The following is a 12,519-nucleotide window of genomic DNA, read 5'->3' as shown; positions in this document are numbered from 1 at the left end:
TGTAGCTGTTGGTTGTCACTCCAATCAATGTGTAGCTGTTGGTTGTCACTCCAATCAATGTGTAGCTGTTGGTTGTCACTCCAATCAATGTGTAGCTGTTGGTTGTCACTCCAATCAATGCGTAGCTGTTGGTTGTCAATCCGATCAATGTGTAGCTGTTGGTTGTCACTCCAATCAATGTGTAGCTGTTGGTTGTCACTCCAATCAATGTGTAGCTGTTGGTTGTCACTCCGATCAATGTGTAGCTGTTGGTTGTCACTCCAATCAATGTGTAGCTGTTGGTTGTCACTCCAATCAATGTGTAGCTGTTGGTTGTCACTCCGATCAATGTGTAGCTGTTGGTTGTCACTCCGATCAATGTGTAGCTGTTGGTTGTCACTCCAATCAATGTGTAGCTGTTGGTTGTCACTCCGATCAATGTGTAGCTGTTGGTTGTCACTCCAATCAATGTGTAGCTGTTGGTTGTCACTCCAATCAATGTGTAGCTGTTGGTTGTCACTCCGATCAATGTGTAGCTGTTGGTTGTCACTCCGATCAATGTGTAGCTGTTGGTTGTCACTCCGATCAATGTGTAGCTGTTGGTTGTCACTCCGATCAATGTGTAGCTGTTGGTTGTCACTCCAATCAATGTGTAGCTGTTGGTTGTCACTCCAATCAATGTGTAGCTGTTGGTTGTCACTCCGATCAATGTGTAGCTGTTGGTTGTCACTCCAATCAATGTGTAGCTGTTGGTTGTCACTCCAATCAATGCGTAGCTGTTGGTTGTCAATCCGATCAATGTGTAGCTGTTGGTTGTCACTCCAATCAATGTGTAGCTGTTGGTTGTCACTCCAATCAATGTGTAGCTGTTGGTTGTCACTCCGATAAAGGTGGAGCTGTTGGTTGTCACTCCAATCAATGTGTAGCTGTTGGTTGTCACTCCAATCATTGTGTAGCTGTTGGTTGTCACTCCGATCAATGTGTAGCTGTTGGTTGTCACTCCAATCAATGTGTAGCTGTTGGTTGTCACTCCGATAAAGGTGTAGCTGTTGGTTGTCACTCCGATAAAGGTGGAGCTGTTGGTTGTCACTCCGATAAAGGTGGAGCTGTTGGTTGTCACTCCGATAAAGGTGGAGCTGTTGGTTGTCACTCCAATCAATGTGTAGCTGTTGGTTGTCACTCCAATCAATGTGTAGCTGTTGGTTGTCACTCCAATCAAGGTGTAGCTGTTGGTTGTCACTCCGATAAAGGTGTAGCTGTTGGTTGTCACTCCGATAAAGGTGTAGCTGTTGGTTGTCACTCCGATAAAGGTGTAGCTGTTGGTTGTCACTCCGATAAAGGTGTAGCTGTTGGTTGTCACTCCGATAAAGGTGTAGCTGTTGGTTGTCACTCCGATAAAGGTGTAGCTGTTGATTGTCACTCCATTCAAGGTGGAGCGATTAACCGGAGAAGGTGTGCGATTGAGCGGAGCATTTATATAGAAAAAAAAATCCGTCTTTCAAGAATGTGAAGTGTTAAAGCGGAGTGTGCGATCAACCTATGTGCGATAAAGCGGAAGGAACTGTAATATAGTTAACATCAAAGAATAGGTCTAATAAGGGGACATAATTCATAACAAACTACCCCAATGAAAATATTATCTGATTATCTTCCTTTGATCATTCAGACAATAATTCTATAAATCCTTTTTTAAAAAAATATAGCCTTGCGGAGAACATTGTGCTTATTTGAGTCAATTAAAAAATTGATACGGCGCACAACTCTACTGATTGAAAAATAGAAATGTATTTATTACAGATAGATTAACAAATAACTTGATTTCCTTTTATAATTTAAAGTCAGTTTGAAAGTTCGTTAAGTCAAACAGATATCATAAAAAAATTTAACGAAGACACTAACACTCTCATGGCCACACCCTCAACTCTATCTGTCCAGTAGAGTCCTTACTTCCGTTGTGTTGATTTAGCGGTGATCAGTGTTGTTATGTAGTAGTGTGTTCTCATTGCGTGTATGTTTATGTGTGTGCGCGTGTGTGTGTGTGTGTGTGGTGTATACATGTGTGTGTGTGTGTGTTTTGGAATGTGGTTGCGTGGAAGAAAAAAAAAGGGGGTGGGGTGTCCATCAAGTAGAGAAATTCCTGAGCAAGGGGGGGGGGAGGGGGTGTGTTTGCTAGGGACTGTCAGATTGGCATTTTTCAGCAAATCGTGGCATTCATAGTGATATAAGTCACTTGATCACATGTCGGTATTCGGAGTTACAGAAATTTTAAACAAGTTTCACCGATTAACAACATTAATATTACTGCTGATATTACTGTCGTTTTAATGCCATCGATGTGATAATTATTGCCCTGGAAAATATTTAGTTCAACGTTTCGGCAAACTGTCAATTGGTTCTATCTAGCTTCTAGCCCGAACAAACCAAAAGTAGACAGATTCGGGGACTTGATATTTTTCGCGTCTGCTTCAGATTTTCATTTGACCTCACATAAGTTAAGTAAAGGGGAGACATTCCGAAAGCTCCTTCATCCCCAGTATTCATTCAATTTTTATTTTCACCGTTGATATTTTTTTTAGGCGTTTATTTATTCAATTTGTCATCATATAAAAGCGTTTTAAAAACTCTAGAACAAACCTTGATAGATTTGTGAAAGTTTAAAATTTCCTAATTTGACCATTGTTTTGATTCTCGGCCGCCATTTTAATTTGTGCACTCCCAAGTAAAGCGTGGTAAAGACTTGCTACTTATTGATATTGATATCTACTGACTGATAAACTAAAATCATGCCGAATAAAGCATGACAGCAACGACAAGCACATCGATAAAATGTGCATCTAATCGTAATCAAGCTAATCAAGAAAATGATTCTGGCAATATCGAATGAAAATAGTTCTTTCCCCGCGAAATTGCGGGCTTTTTACTAGTTATAAAAAAAGTCAATCATACAAAATGTAAACTGAGATCAAACTCTATACATCAATAATAAAATAGGGGGACGGCTGGGGGTGGGGGGATTGGGAGGTGTTATTAAATAATTCTAGATACTGTTTTATTGACTCCCTTGCCTCCCCTATTCAGATATAATTTAATAATAATGATAAAAAAGAAGGAAGAAGGATGGGGGTCAGAGAGAAGGAAAGAATGAAATTTAAAAAAAATAAAAGAGAGAGGGGAGAGAGAGAGAGAGAGAGAGAGAGAGAGAGAGAGAGAGAGAGAGAGAGAAAGAGGAGAGAGAGAGAGACAGGGAGAGATAAAGTAAGAGAGAGAGAGAGGGAGAGAGAGAGAGAGGGAGAGAGAGAGAGAATGGGAGAGAGAAAGATAGAGAGAGATGGTTACCACCCTCTCTCCCACTCCTTCCCCTGTACACACACACACGCACAAACAAACACACACACACACATTTTACCTTGAATGGTTTAAATATAATACAAATGTAATAATATAACATATTTCCTTATCTTGTTTACACGAAGAAGTCTAAAGGCCGAAACATCATTTACTTTGTATTGTATCTTTTAAAATGGTAATTTTTATTCCCTGTTTTTTCTATACAGTTCATTGACCCATTTCGGTACATATATTTTTTACAGTTAATCAGTCATTGATAAAGGAGAGAGGTCCCTTACGTTATCTTGCTTTCTTTACACAGTGACTGAGTTGCCACCTTGGCTGTTTATTTTTTATTATAAATAGTGAATGGCAGTAAATAGCATTCTGGAGTCTTCGATTTGTACTCCCCCTCATTCTCCTCCTCCTTCTTCATTTTCTTGAAAGGTTTTTTGAATGATAAAATTTAAAACACAGTTATTTACTCCTTTTTATTAAAACCGGGACATTCAGTTAGCAAAACTGTTGGTTTCCAGCAAGTAACTTACAACAGCTTCATGTCGCTACCTGGATGGAGAATCCACTTTTCAATAGTTATGTGCATTTTCGTAATATTAAACCAGGGAGATATTCCAAATGCTACGGCCGCCTAAAAAATACAGACCCTAATGGATCTGATCTAAATACCTTTCCGCATGCTCGAGATCATTGGTCACATTGCAAAATGTGCTCAAAATGAGCCACATAGTGAAGAGTATTCACAGTTTGAGAAATATCCAACGTCACAATTGGTCATTATTTGCCATCTGCAATGATCTATTTTGACGTGAAAGATGCACTTCGTTACTATCTACAACAAACGAAAGAGACTAACCAAACATATTTGTAAACTTTTTTCAAGACAAAATCCATAACATTCGTTCAGAACTAGATTAGCATGAACCATGTTTAGATACAGGTAATTCTGTAATACCCCTTTAGACAAGTTTGACCCAGTTTCATCCAGTTTCATAAATGAGTTGATCACAACCCCCCCCCCCCCATTAAATCTTGCGACCTTGATCCCCTACCAGCACAGCTTTTGGCCAGCTCCATCGATACATTATTACCGTCCATTACATCAATCATAAATACATCCATAGTGACTGTCGAAGTCTCTTCGTGTTTTAAAAGTACTCTCGTCAACCACTTCTGAAGAAACCGTCACAGGACCACACTGTATTATACGATTTCTCGTCCTGGATCAAATTTACCTTTTTTGTCAAAACTTTTGGAGAAGGCAGTACTGACACAATTATCACCTCATCATAAGAACAACAGTTTGGAAAACCTTTCCAGTCATCCTGCAACCAGCAACACAGTTTGGAACAACCTTTCCAGTCATCCTACAACCAGCAACACAGTTTGGAACAACCTTTCCAGTCATCCTACAATCAGCAACACAGTTTGGAACAAACTTTCCAGTCAGTCTATAACCAGCAACACAGTTTGAATCAACCTTTCCAGTCATCCTACAAACAGCAACATAGTTTGGAACAATCTTTCCAGTCAGCCTACAACCAGCAACACAGTTTGGAACAATCTTTCCAGTCAGCCTACAACCAGCAACACAGTTTGGAACAACCGTTCCAGTCAGCCTACAAGCAGCAACACAGTTTGGAAAGCCCTTCCAGTCAGCCTACAACCAGCAACACAGTTTGTAACAATCTTTCCAGTCAGCCTACAACCAGCAACACAGTTTGGAACAATCTTTCCAGTCAGCCTACAACCAGCAACACAGTTTGGAACAATCTTTCCAGTCATTCTACAAGCAGCAACACAGTTTGGAACAACCTTTCCAGTCAGCCTACAACCAGCAACACAGTTTGGAACAACCTTTCCAGTCAGCCTACAACCAGCAACACAGTTTGGAACAACCTTTCCAGTCAGCCTACAACCAGCAACACAGTTTGGAACAACCTTTCCAGTCAGCCTACAAACAGAAACATAGTCCTGAAACGGCACTTCTTAAATTTTTTAATGACTTGTTATGTAACGCCGATGCTAACAATATCAATGTATTATGTCTTTTAGATTTTTCAGCTACTTTTGACACCATTGATCATGACATTTTGTTAAGAAGACTAGAAAATACGCTCGGCGTAACTTATTACGTTTCTGATAGCCTAACAACAATAATAAAGAGATGAGGGAAGACAACTTATTCACTCTCTATCAACATTAATTAAAGACAGTAAGACAAGAAACGGAGGTTCATTTCTACTCATTGGCACAGTTTGGCATAAAACAAGTTGCGTGGATAAATCTGGCAATATTTACACACATCATAATTTAGCTCCAGTCCCGCGACTGTGTTAGATTACCTAGCTTAATTATTCAAGGTCATTCTCGCAATTGCGTTAGCCTAAATCTTCAGTCATTCAACTGTCTCCACCTACAACCATTATTAAGAATTTTTGTTAAGATATTTGTCCACAGTTTTTCTTCCAAGTGCAAGTGTATACACATAAAAATGAGTGATCAACAGGAAAAGGCATCCGCACCTCATGTAAATACACGTAGATACCTGGTTGAATTCATGACAACCACTGGCAAGATTAACGTTTGTTTTTTAATGCTGTATTTTATTTTGTAGCGTTTGTTTTGGGTGTGCAATGGTTTTTGAAGGTTAGAAAAATAAAAATGTCTTTACAGAGAGAACGTCAACATAGCATTGGGCATGCGTGTCTCTTGTCAACTGAGGAAGTAATATATCGTTTGGTTAATTAGAAATCACTAACTATATTTGAGAAATCACTTTTCAAAATTTTATGATATACATACTTTTATAAATATAACAAATAAACTTATTTTGGTGAACATTTCACAGTGATGTGTTGCAAAGAATGAAAAATCATCATAAGGAATGCACCCAAGATTAAGATTATCAGCCGCGAAATCACTGACTTCACGGTTCGGTTACTGATACTCAGACCAAAAGATCGTTGAGAAACGATTTAACTGGTGCATCACTGGTGTACTGTGAACTTTTCATCAAAATAAGTTTATTGATTATTGTTATTTTATAAAAGTATGTATATAATAACATTTAAAAAATGATATCTCATTAACCAAACGATAGATTTCCTCAGTTGATCAGAGAGACGCATGCACAATTCTATGTTGACGTTCTCTGTTTAACAGCATTTGAAAAAAAAAGGAAGTAACAATGGCTCTTATAAAAGTCACAACACAAATTAAACGACGTTTCGGCCTTTGGCCTTCTTCAAGAAAAACAAGTAAACAATAAAAGGAAATATGTTATATTACATTTGCATTATGGTTAAAATAGTATAGGTAAGAATGCTAGTATGTGTGTGTGTGTGTGTGTGTGTGTGTGTGCGCGCGCTTGTGTGTGTGTGTGAGAGTGTGCAAGGGAAGAAGGGGAAGAGAGAGATAGATAGATAGATAGATTGATAGATAGATAGATAGATAGAGAGAGAGAGAGAGAGAGAGAGAGAGAGAGAGAGAGAGCGACAAGGAGTAGAAGTAATAAATATTTTAACCATAATAAAAATGTAATATAACATATTTCTTTTTCCACCAGCCACTATGTGCTACAGAAAACATAAAAGGAACAAATGGAAGCTGAAATGACATATTAGAGTCAAATCGCCATTCATAAATCTCCTTTTTTTAAAATCAGTTAATTGCCGCATTCTTGAAAGACAGGTATTATAAATTTGGCCAGAAAACTCGTCCTTCAAATATCGATTGATTTAAATGACCTTACGAGGTCCCAGGTTTGAGAGTTTTTTTTTCCACGATGAAGGAAGTTTATTGGTTAAAAGACAAACAGAAACAGAAAACCCAAGATTAACTTGTCGCCCCGCCCGTCCACCTACTCATGTTTTGAAATGAACCTTCTGTCTTTATACAAATCGATGGGTCTTTTGCGTCATGTAGCAACGGATGGCGATCTTGACGACGTGGGCAAACAGTGTTTGTTCTGAGACGAGTGGACAACACAGTCAACCATTGTCTCCTTATAATAATATTAATATTAATAATAATAATAATAATAATAATAATAATAATATGATAATAATAATAATATGATAATAATAATAATAATAATATAATAATATAATAATAATAATAATAATAATAAAAAAATATGATAAATAATAATAATAATAATAATAATAATAATAATAATAATAATAATAATAATAATAACAATGATAATAATAATAACAATAATATAATAATAATAATAATAATAATAATAATAATAATAATAATAATAATAATAATAATAATAATAAAATAATAATGATACATGGCATTTATAACGTTCATTTTCATCACTGGTTGATGCTCAATGCGCGAAACAATAATACAGTGACATTATTATACAAATGAAACATTATACATACTACATCAAGATAATATCATTATACAATAATGTAATATTTAAACATAAAGTCATTAATACAAAATAGGTTCATAATACATCCACAAACTATGTCAAATACCGAAATGATATAATATAATGATATAATAACATAAACTAAATTAACATTCATATTGGGGTCAAATTACAAAGATGCTCTAATCAATATGTGCTTTAACAAAGAGATGGTGTTTTAACTTTGATTTAAATATTGATAAGGACTTCGCTTCTCTTATTCTTTTAGGAAGAGAGTTCCAGATGGAAGGTCCGACGTGGCTAAACGATCTGGCGCCGTAGAATTTATATTTAAATTTATTTGAAACAATTAGTTTTGTATAATCTAGTGCAGAGCGTAGACTCCTCGTTGGCTTATAAGTTTCTAAAAATTCAGTAATATACAATGGTGCTTGATCATTATGGCACTTACAGCACAATGCTGCTAATTTGAATTCGATTCTCACTTTAACTGGTAACCAATGCAGCTCATACAAAAGTGGCAACAAGTAGGGTGTTCTCTTTTATCTTAAAATCAATTTAACAGCGCATTCTGGATACTTTGCAGGTGTGATATTTTATCTTTGCTTACATTCGAGATTAACGAGTTACAGTAATCTATTTTAGATAGTAAGAAAGATGTTATTAGTTTGTATGTTACTTCTCTTGTTAGGAAAGGTCTAACGGACGCAATTCTTTTAAAGCCTATTGTCAAACTTCTACATAGAGAATCAAACGGTGCCTGCATAGTCATATATTGGTCTAGCATTACCCCGAGGTTTTTCACACACGTTCAGAGGTTAATTGTACACCCATTTATACAATTTAGAGTAAATAACAGAAAATCATCGTTCAAAACACTTTTTCTACCGCACACCATCATCTCTGTCGTTTCATTGTTAATTACCATCCAGCATTTCACATCTCTAATACAGTCCTCAACACGGATAATCAATGATGGGATATTACAACGGATATTGCCAACATAAATCTGAGTGTCATCAGCATAGAAATGATAAATTGATTTCATTTGAAAGAGGTTGAGTATAAAGAGTAAAAATAACAGGACCAAGGACAGACCCCTGCGGAACGCCGTAATTTAAAGAAATGTTTCTGATACTGCGCCATCGATCAGAACCGACTGCGATCTTGATGTTAGGTAGGATTTAAACCAACTAAGCGCAGTGTCTCTTATTCCAAAAGTAATTTCCAATAGTTTAATAAGTATCTCATGATCAATGGTGTCAAATGCAGCGGAAAGGTCCAACATAGTCAATAAACAGACATGGTTTTTGTCAATACTATTAAGAATATCAGTGCATACTTCAGAAGGGCAGTTTTAATGTTATGATGTGATTTTTAAGCAGATTGGAAAATTTCACTTAAATTATTTTGATGGATATGATACAAAAGTCTTTTTAACACAATGCGTTCAAGCACTTTGGATAGATATGGAAGGATGGAGACAAATCTGTAATTTTTCAGTTCGTTTACATTTAGATCGGACGTCTTTAATGTTTAACAATGGCACGTTTAAACGAGTCGGGGACACTACCGGAGACCAACGAATTAATTATAAGTTCAGTTATTGTTGGTAACAGTTCTTCAATTCAAGTCTTAAGAATACTAGCTGGGATGGGGTCTATTAAGTCACTATATTTTGATGGGCTATCTAAAATGAGGGACCTCACTTCATCCTCAGTGGCTGGATCGAAAACATCTAGTCCTTATATTGCCAATGCCTTTTATTTTCCGCGTATTTGTCCACCTAATTGTCCCCCTTACACGTGTTGAAAGAACGTTTCACAAGCACGAGAAACTATCCACAATGGGCAAAAAAATATGTCGGCAATGCACAGCCGTCTGCCATAATTCCATATCTTTGGAGATTTTTTTTCGATTCAGTGTAAATCACTTACACATTGATGTAATTTTTCGTCCAATTTCTTCTCCGGATAGGTCTCTCTCTCTCTCTCTCTCTCTCTCTCTCTCTCTCTCTCTCTCTCTCTCTCTCGTCTGTGGCTCTCATTCAACGTCTCCTACTAGAAAGGAACGAAAAGCCTCCTTGTAAAAGCTGTAATTTCGACCTCACAGTCGAACGTATTGATTGAGTGTCCTGTGAGAACACGTGAGGCCTCCATACTATAATAAGGACTCGAAATCCCAGTTTTAGTCAATGTTAAAACATCTAAAAACAAGTATAGTTTGATACACATAAAGCAGCATTTGCCTCCATAGGCTGACGAATACCAATCAAAGCTGGGGAAAAATTTCGCTTAAATAGCCTAATAATGTTCAAAGCGGGGTAAATCCTAAAAATAGACATAAAAACATCAGATATCACTCAATGTATTATTTCGTGAAATTATCGTCCAATATTCTTTGCTCCTAACCAAAAATAAAGTGTCATACTACATTAAATTAGAAAGAATTTTCAAGTTTTTTGTCCAACCTATGTTTATATTTAACATAACATTCTTGTTTCTCTACAGAATCTCACTAAAGATGGCCCAATCGTATATGTAAAGCATTTAACGGAATATGAAAAGTACCGTCCCGGTTATTCCGAAAAGGGTGTCGAGATGGTCTTGGAAGAAATTATGTTGCCAAAGGAAACGAGTTCAAGTTTAAAATATGAAATCCTTGAACTTGGCGCTGGACCAGGAAAATTGACTGAATTGGTTGCCCCGAAAATTCCCCATGGATACAGATATCTGGCAACGGATATTTCAGGAGGTTTCATTGAGATACTTAAATCGAAATCACTGCCTGTAGAGACAGCTACAGTGAATGCTTCAAATATTCCCTTACCAGATAATTCAGTACAGAACATTCTCTGTGCCTCGTGTCTACACTGGTTTTGTGATGATGAAAGTCTGAGAGAGATCCATCGAGTTCTGGTTCCTGGTGGAAAACTAATCTCTCTTTGTTATTGTTATTATGGACAATTCTCTTGTTAAACCTTGGTTGATAGAAATATACAACCAATTGGCTGAAGCGTGTGAGCTGCTCAGGCGTCCATTATTTAATGGTGTTTATTTATCGAATTTTGTGGAATTGAAACCGATGGATGCTTGCAGTTTCTTTACTGCAGTCAGGAGGGAATGTATTCCTGGTAAAGGAATACCACCTGGACTAGACTCTATTCTAAATTTTCTTAACACTGCTGCCTGTTATGTATATCTTTCGGACGATGTACGCGAGGCGTTCTTCAGCCGTTTGAAGCAGAAATTGGTTACTTACCCAGATGTCAACCCAGAGAATATGACTATTCCTTTCGTTGATCATTTTGATGTCTTTTTAGCCAAATGATCCAAGAGTAACTGTAAACATTTAATTGACTGACTATGTTGGGTTTTCAGGTAACCATAACTCCAAAGACATGTTAGAATTTCATCACAATGGGTCAAAAGGCATTTGGAAATGATTTCCGTTAAGATTCTCTATGTTGTTTTGGACATTTAGACCAACATTCTTCGTGTTTCTTCTGCTGTTGTTTTGTTATTGATTTCAAAGTGTTGCATGGCTATCATCTTCATAAAACAACTCCAACATTGTATCTTTTATTTTTATGTGTCTTTGGACCCGTAACTATTCTGCGTGTAATTCTCTTGGGATATGTTTGAATTTTGTGTAAAAATTAGAATTTGAGATAAAGAACGAGTCATAAAGGCTGAATTGATTGGTCATGAAAATTACGTAAGTTGCACCATTCTACATTGTGCTGTTTTAAGCGCTAAAAACCTGAAACGTTTTAATTTCTATTTTGTTGTCACAAGTCTTCAGTTGCTATCATCGTCATCAAACTGTTTCATCATTATAATATTGTTCAATTCCACTCTGTCCTATGATTACTATCTTATTATGTTTATTATTTCCCATGACAGTTTTAAAAATCCCCCACTTGTCGAAACTCAAAGGGTTGAAATATATATTCAAGAATACTAAAGCTTTGTAATACAAATACCTACTTTGTATTGTGGATTTGACGAGTGGTCGTGTACAGAATATGCGGTTTGTAATACAACTTTTTGAATATACTTATTACATTTTATTTCATGTTATTTCCTAGTTTGTTTTGTTCTGCCTTTTGTTTTGTTTTCTTTTCTAATAGAATTAATCTCACCTCAAGGAACTTGCCTTTGATTATAATTTTATGTGCAATAATGTACAATATACGAGATGAGTCAACGCCGACGTGCATATATTTGAAGTTTAATATTGTTGTAAATTGACATTTTATTGCGTTAGTTTGAGATTAATTTTATTACAATCAACAGCCCACAAAGATTTGGGTTATCAGACATGCAAGTGTACATCGGCCAACATTTATATAGAAATTGACAGAAAGTAATTTACGGAAAATTTGACGCTTAATGTAATTTATTTATTTTACATTATATTACGTTGTATCACATCATATTGCAATATTATAACATCATACCATATTGTATCAAGTTATATTATCTTTTTGTTATGTATTGTATTTTTCTTTTGATCATATGATTTGTAAACATTTGAATGTGTTTCCTTGATGTGGACCTGTCTTTGTGTCAGGATGAGACTTTTATGAAATCTCAAACCATGCACAATGATAGTATTCTCTTGGAATCTACATCTGTTCTCAAATTGTGCTATTTCTCTCTGTCTTACTTTACATGTGCGCTTTTAAATGTAAACTTATTTACTGTCCCATTTTCTTCTTTTTTTTACTGGCGCTGAAATGACCTAAAGGTGCCGTGAGCGCCGTAAGACCCTTAAAAATGTAACAACAAACAACAAGC

The sequence above is a fragment of the Berghia stephanieae genome, chromosome 7 (genome assembly GCF_034508935.2).
Source record: "Berghia stephanieae isolate SIO BIC M18660-M18661 chromosome 7, UCSD_Bste_1.3, whole genome shotgun sequence".
NCBI lineage: Eukaryota > Metazoa > Mollusca > Gastropoda > Nudibranchia > Aeolidiidae > Berghia > Berghia stephanieae.
The sequence above is the reverse complement of the archived record's forward strand: the minus strand, read 5'-3'. Positions refer to the sequence as shown.